At 44.3% G+C, this 7,341-nt stretch overlaps 1 protein-coding gene across 4 annotated transcripts in view; it reads right to left on the reverse strand.

The window, feature by feature from the left end:
• The window catches only part of ZMYM3 (zinc finger MYM-type containing 3), a 15,219-nt gene extending 14,381 nt beyond the window's left edge, over positions 1-838 (reverse strand). The window contains exon 1 of one of the 4 annotated variants that reach the window (XM_029240910.1): positions 669-838. The gene's annotated coding sequence lies outside the window, so the exon portion shown is untranslated. Of the gene's footprint in view, positions 1-219; positions 332-668 lie in introns of those variants that run through there. The other 3 variants (XM_029240908.1, XM_029240909.1, XM_029240907.1) reach the window with 3 other exon arrangements.
• Between the last annotated feature and the right edge of the window lie 6,503 nt (positions 839-7,341).

Here is a 7,341-nt window from a genome sequence, read left to right on the forward strand (position 1 = left end):
CCCCTCCCCCCCCAGTTACCTTTCAGGGTCGCCCACTTCCTCAGCCCAGTCCCCCTTTCCTATTGCTCCCCCAGTCCTCCTTCTCCTGTTGCCCACCCCCCACCTCAGGCATTTACAGGAAGACATTTTGAAGCTACGATCTCTCCTTAGACCCCCCTCCCGGCTACTGCGAGAACCCGCCTGCAGGTTCGGTTCGGCTTTATCAGGCTCGACCCCTACCTGCGGCAGGGTTAGTGTAAAGGCTACAAGCCTAGAACTGCAGACAGCGACGGCCCCGCGCTCCTTCTCCACCTCCCTCCCTAGCAGCCGGGACAGGGGTCGCGGCCCCTTTAAATGGCAGCGCCGCTCACAGCGCCCAGCGCTCTGCACCAGGCGGGCGGGCGGCGCCAGCAACCAACCCCATTGGCTGGCTCGAGGAGGGGGCTCGCGAGACAGCGCCGGCCCCCGGCGCGAGACTCCCAGCCCAGTGGATGCCTGGAAATTGTGGAGTGGAACGTCGGCACTGGAGATGGAGCTTGAGCCCCCGCCCGGGGCCCCGTTAGTTGAGGAGGAAAAGCTAGCCTCCGGAGCTTGGAAGCCCGCCCCCGGGGAAGGCGGCACCCCCTCTCCACCAAAGGGCCGAGTACACTAACCCACAAAAAACAGATCTACGCACCTGCTTCCCTTACCTGGCTTGAGAGTCTGGCCCCCGTCAACACCCGTGCCCGCCCTACCTCCTGGAGCCCACTCTACCCGTGATCCCCTCCTCTCATTCAAATGGTTCCCGGTCCCCTCCCCCTCCCCGTGTCTCTCTCCGCTTCCCACTCGTGTTCAACCCCCCGGCGTCCGCCCCCCTCAACAGTCCCTACCTACGCCATGCCGCAGGCGCCTGCCAAGATTACCCTCCCCCCCAACCCCACCTCTCCGGGGCCCGCCCCCTGGGCGACTGTTGGGGTAATGAGTGACAGCGAAGGGTGGGGGGAGGCAGTGACCCAACCCTCACGTGCCCCTCCTCCCCTTGTCTGCAGCCTCGGGCCCCCCAACCATTCTGAGACTCAGAGTTGTGGGGTGTCTTAAGCCTGGTCTCCAGCCACCCAGGGCGAGTTAAATGGCTCTGGCTCAGTGACAACGCCTATGCAGTAACCGTTACTGCCTGATGACCCCAAAACCAGGTCCTGCAAAGACATTCCCCCACTCCTTCCACGGTCTTAGGGTAAGTTCTGAGATCTTCTCCCTGAGTCTTCGCGCAGGAGCCCCCAGCGTTATCTCTTCAGTAGTTTTCCTCACCGATGCCGACAGCTCTCCTTCCTCCTTTCTCTGTCTCTCTGTCTCTGTCTCCCTCCCAACCTCTTTCTGTCCTTGTCCCTCTCTCTCTCCCCCCCCCCCCCCTCTGGCGCGCACTCTCTCTCTCTCCCGGTCTCTTTTTGTCTCGTCTCTGTCTCTCAGGCTCTCTTAGGCAAGAGCACGCACGCGCGCGCGCACACACACACTCCCCCTCCTGGATGGTCCTTAGCGTGTGGGTGTGGCTGGGGTTGAAGCTAGGGAAGTGGGGTAGGGGGAGGAGGCATTAGCATTAGGCCTACTGGCTTTAAAAAATGTGTGCCAGGATCCATTCTCAGTCCCCATTAGAGTTAGAGCACTTTACAATCCCCGCTCTCTCCACTTTCCCACTCCGACCCCTAAATGCTGGAGGGTATTTAGTATCTGAGATACTAGAAGAGGCTCAGGCTGGAAAGGAGTCCCATCACATTTTTAGGTTTGGTGTCCAGTGCCTGCTCTGGCCTGCCTCTTTGACCTGGGCCTTTCTTCCTTCCCACACTAAGCCTCTGCTAGCCTTGTAGTCCCCCGGAGTTTTATCCTCCCTTATCTCATTCACTTTCTCAGAAACCTTATCCTTCCTGGCTCCCCTCATGGCCTTGAGGTTATCTTTGCTCTCTCCTATATACAGAGATAAAAGCAAGAGTTTTCCCCTTTAGGTTTCCCAAACGCAGCTTTCTCTTTATCTTAACCAGTATACTGTGCACCCATCTCACACCTTCTGCTTATTTCTGTGTCCCTGTACCTCCTTTTGCATTTTCAATTTGTTCCATCTCAGTTGGGTCACGTCGTTCTTTTGTATTGCCTGCCCTTCTCAACACATGCTTGGATCCTTGACTGCTCTGGTTGTGGAGAATGCCTGGTTTCAAACTGAGGGGAGACAATCTAAAGGGGACTGATGGTGTATTCAGAGGCAATGTGTGTGAGTTCTGGAGACAGATAGACCAGAATTCTAATCTCAACTCTGCCTGCTTTTTAACCAGTTGACTTTGGATTTGTCTCTTGTCAAGTCACCAGGTCTTATTTTTCTCATCTTTAAAACAGAGATAAGAAAACCATCTAAATGTACAGTAGAAAATTGGTCAAATCAATTTTGGTTATATTCATACAATGGATGTAGTAATTAACAACCGTTACTACAAATTACTATTTTGCTGCAAACATAAAACTACTCTAAAAGATAAAGTCTGCAGGGGCTTCCCTGGTGGCGCAGTGGTTGAGAATCTGCCTGCTAATGCAGGGGACACGGGTTCGAGCCCTGGTCTGGGAGGATCCCACATGCCATGGAGCAACTAGGCCCGTAAGCCACAACTACTGAGCCTGCGCGTCTGTAGCCTGTGCTCTGCAACAAGAGAGGCCGTGATAGTGAGAGGCGAGAGCACCACAATGAAGAGTGGCCCCCGCTTGCCACAACTAGAGAAAGCCCTTGCACAGAAACGAAAACCCAACACAGCAAAAATAAATAAATTAATTAATAAACTCCTACCCCCCAACATCTTCTTTAAAAAAAAAAAACAAAAAATAAAGTCTATTAAAAAAGCAAATGAGACATGAAAACGCTCCAGATATAATGTTACATTTTTTACAGGAGTTAAAATATGATACCAACTTTGTAGAGAAATTCTATATACATGTATACTTAGAAAAAGACTGGAAAGAAATACTGGGGATAATGATACCGCATAGCAATGCTACTAAGATTGAGGTGTGCACTTGCCTGACATATAGCAGGTGTTTAATAGATACTTGTTACTATTATAAGAGAAATAGAGCTGACTTATGAAAGGTTTGGGACTTCACACCCAGGAACCTTCATGTCCTTAAAATAAATATCTACTTTTTCTCTTTGAGTAAGCCAAGAGTGCCCATAGTTGATAGGTTTGAGTATGTATCAGCCACAGATGAAAAGCTCTAACATAAATGGGCTGATGGGGGATGACAGGGAAGGTGTTGAGTAAGAGTATGGCCTGCAATTCAACACTCTCATTTTCAGCCTTGTTACATTTATGGCATAGTACTCAATTCTGTTACTTGTTATTCACCATTTATAAAGCACTCCTAAAGCTCTGTAAATACTATAAGACAGGTAAAAACTCAGTCCCTGTCTTCATGAGAGTTCTTTCATTTTAATTATATATATACTTTTCTGATTACAAAAATATAAATGTTCACTGTAAAAGTTTTGGAAAGCATAGAAGGTCTGAAGAAGAAAGCAATGATCACTTTTATCCTATCCATCATACCTGGAGATAACCACTACTCTTTTTGATGTATATCCTTCCAGTCCTTTGTTTTCTTTTTGCATACTTTTTTTTTTGCAAAATTGGAATTATCTTGTACAATATGTTCTACAACATAATTGTAATGGCTGTATATTATTCCATCATTTGCATGTGCCCTGCTTTACTTAACTACGCTGGGTGTCAAACTTTTATTATTTTTTTATGACAGGCAAGGCTACATGTAACTTGATCAAACAATTGGATCTATTCTATTTGGCAGCCATTTGATTAGAGTGAAGTTCACTCTTTAGAACCGACTCTGGAAACATATGGATTCTTATTTAATGTCTTATACCATTCTAAAGTACCATGGAATGAAGAAAAGGAAATATCCATTTAGAGAGACTTTGGGGAAATGCTAGACTGTGAGCTCCTCAGCAATAGGGACCAGTTCTTACTCATCTCTGTCTCCAGCATCTAGCATAGTCCTTGATATGTTTGTTGGATGAATTGGTGGATGAATGAATAAGGGAGAGAGAGGGGGAAAAAAGCCTCAATGAACTCAAATTGTAGTAATATTTCTATAATATAAGGAAAGAGGTAAGAGTGAAGCAAGAGGGGAGCAAAGGCAGGCAGGCAAAGATAAGGAATCTTCATCTTTATCTTTAAAAAGAATACTACTACTCAGCCATAAAAAAGAATGAAATAATGCCATTTGCAGCAACATGGGTGGACCTAGAGATGATAATACTAAGTGAAGTAAGTCAGAAAGAGAAAGACAAATACCACATGATATCACTTATATGTGGAATCTAAAATATAATGCAAACAAACCTATCTATGAAACAGAAACAGACTCACAGACATAAAGAACAGACTTGTGGTTGCCAAGGGGGAGGGGGTTGGGGGAGGGAAGGAGTGGGAGTTTGGGGTCAGTGGATGCAAACTATTATATATAGAATAGATAAAAAAGAAGGCCCTCCTGACTGTACAGCACAGGGAATTGTATTCAATATCTTGTGATAAACCATCATGGAAAAGAATATAGGGACTTCTCTGGTGGCACAGTGGTTAAGAATCCACCTGCCAATGCTGGGGACATGGGTTCCATCCCTGGTCTGGGAAGATCCCCCATGCCTAGGAGCAACTAAGCCCGCGAGCCACAACTACTGAAACCTACGTGCTCTAGGGCCTGCGTGCCACAACTACTGAGCCCGTGTGCTGCAATTACTGAAGCCTGCGTGCCTAGAGCCCATGCTCCACAACAAGAAAAGCCACCGCAATGAGAAGCCTGTGCACCGCAGCAAAGAGTAGCCCCCGCTCACCGCAACTAGAGAAAGCCCGCGCACAGCAACAAAGACCCAACGCAGCCAAAAATAAATAAAAATAATTTTAAAAAGAATATAAAAAAGAGTGTGTATATATGTATAACTGCATCACTTTGCTGTACAGCAGAAATCAACACAACATTGTAAATCAACTATACTTCAATAAAAAATTAAGCAGAGAGTCAATAACACTGCTTCAGTGAAAATTATCAAACGAATATTCTATTGAGAGCAAAATTCTTTTAGTATTGCTAAGAAAGTTTTAAAACACAATATTATTTGAAACTTTAAAAAAAAAGAAGAAAAATGAGTGAAATGTAGTAAAAGCGCGCCTATTCCTCCTTGTCAGCAAGTCCAACGGTGGCAGTCTGATTTAGTGTGATTCTGACTACACGCCACTCTTTAACATTCACTCTCTCCTGTCCAAACATCTCTCCCAATTTGGGAGGCAACATATCCTAATTCACTCCACAGGAGGTCAACTGACTTTATGAGACACACACCCTAGGGTCTATATGGGTTCCAGGATCTCTGCAGGACTTTCTGCTATGGTGCTGTCCCTTGGGAAATCAACTTAGGTTATTATTACTTCTTTAGGTCCCACTTATACTTTCTTTTTTTTTTAATAAGAGCTTTACTGAGATAGAATTCATATACTATACAATTTGCCCATTTAAAGTATACAACTTAATGGATTTTAGTATATTCACAGATATGTGCAACCATTAATGACCACAGTCGATTTTACATTTTCATCATTTTAAAAAGAAACCTTGTACCCTTTAGCTATCTTCCCCCATCTCTCCATCTCCCAAAGCCTTATGCAAGCACTGTTCTACTTCTTTTCTCCATAGATTCCCCTATTCTGAACATTTCATATAAATAGAATCATATAATATGTGGTCTTTTGTGACTGGCTTTTTCCACTTAGCATGTTTTCAAGATTCATCCATGTTGTAGCATGTATCAGAACTTCATTACTTTTTTATGACTGAATAATATCTCATTGTACAGATATACCGTATTTGCTTAACCATTCATCATTTGATGTACCTTTTGGCTATTATGAATAACGCTGCTATAAACATTCACTTTTACAAGCTTTTATGTGAACACGTTTTCAGTTCTCTTGGGTAGGTAACTGGGAGTTGGGACTTCCCTGGTGGTGCAGTGGTTAAGAATCCGCCTGCCAATGCAGGGGACATGGGTTCGAGCCCTGGTCTGGGAAGATCCTACGTGCCGTGGCGCAACTAAGCCCGTGCACCCTAGAGCCCTGCGCGCTGCGACTACGGAGCCCACGCACCTAGAGCCCATGCTCCGCAACAAGAGAAGCCACTGCAATGAGAAGCCCACGCACCTCAACGAAGAGTAGCCTCCACTCGTCGCAACTAGAGAAGGCCCGCGTGCAGCAACGAAGACCCAATGCAGCCAAAAAAAAGATAACTGGGAGTGGCATTTCTGGATCAAATGGTAACTTTATGTTTAATTGTTTGAGGAACTGCCAAATTGTCTTCCAAAGTAGCTGCACTATTTTATATTCCCACCAGCAGAGTTCCAGTTTCTCCACATCCTTGCTAACACTTATTTGATTAATCAAAGTCCATTTATTTAGCTCTTCTTTAATTTCTTCCAACAATGTTTTATAGTTTTCAGAGTATATTTTTGCATTCTTTTGTTAAGTTTGTCCCTAAGCATTTTATTCTTTTTCATGTTATTGTAAATAGAATTGTTTCTTAATTTCATTTTCAAATTGTTCATTGCAAGTAAATAGGAATTCAATTGACATTTGTATATTGATCTTGTAGCATGCAACCCTGCTGAACTCATTTATTAGTTCTAATCTTTTTTTAGTGGATTCCTTAGGATTTTCTGTATACAAGATCATGTCATCTACAAGCAGAGATAGTTTTACTTCTTCCTTTCCATTTTGGATACCTTTTATTGCTTTCTCTTGCCAATTACCCTGGCTAGAACCTCTAGTACAATGTTGAATACAGGTGGTATCCACTTATAGTTCTTGTACACTAGGCCATTCCCTTTTTGTTTTTTTTTTTTGATTGATGTTACCTGTTTATCTAGTTACTTGGTAATTTACTGAGGACAGAAGTCATCCTTAGTACTGAAAAACCCCATATTATTATGTTCAGTATCTTGAAAATATTCAATAAGTATTATGTGATTGATAATGATAATTAGAAAAAAAATTGACCTCTCAGAGCCTTGCTTTGACCCTTTTCGTCTGTTGCTTGGCTGGCTCCTCTCACCTTAAACCAAAATGCACTAATTGACTTACCCTCTGCCTCTATTTCCTATCCTGGTTATAACCAGACAACAAGGCACCCAAACCAGAAACCTTCAAATCATTCTAGTCTTCTACTCCTTACCTCCTACGTTTAATTGATTAAGTCCCCTTGATCCTACCTTCTAATTATTTAGATTTGGTTTCCTCTTCTCTATCCCTACAACCACTGTCTTAGTTCAGGCCTTCCCCACCT

This window comes from Monodon monoceros, unplaced genomic scaffold (genome assembly GCF_005190385.1).
Source record: "Monodon monoceros isolate NGI ecotype Baffin Bay Population unplaced genomic scaffold, NGI_Narwhal_1 Super_Scaffold_22, whole genome shotgun sequence".
NCBI lineage: Eukaryota > Metazoa > Chordata > Mammalia > Artiodactyla > Monodontidae > Monodon > Monodon monoceros.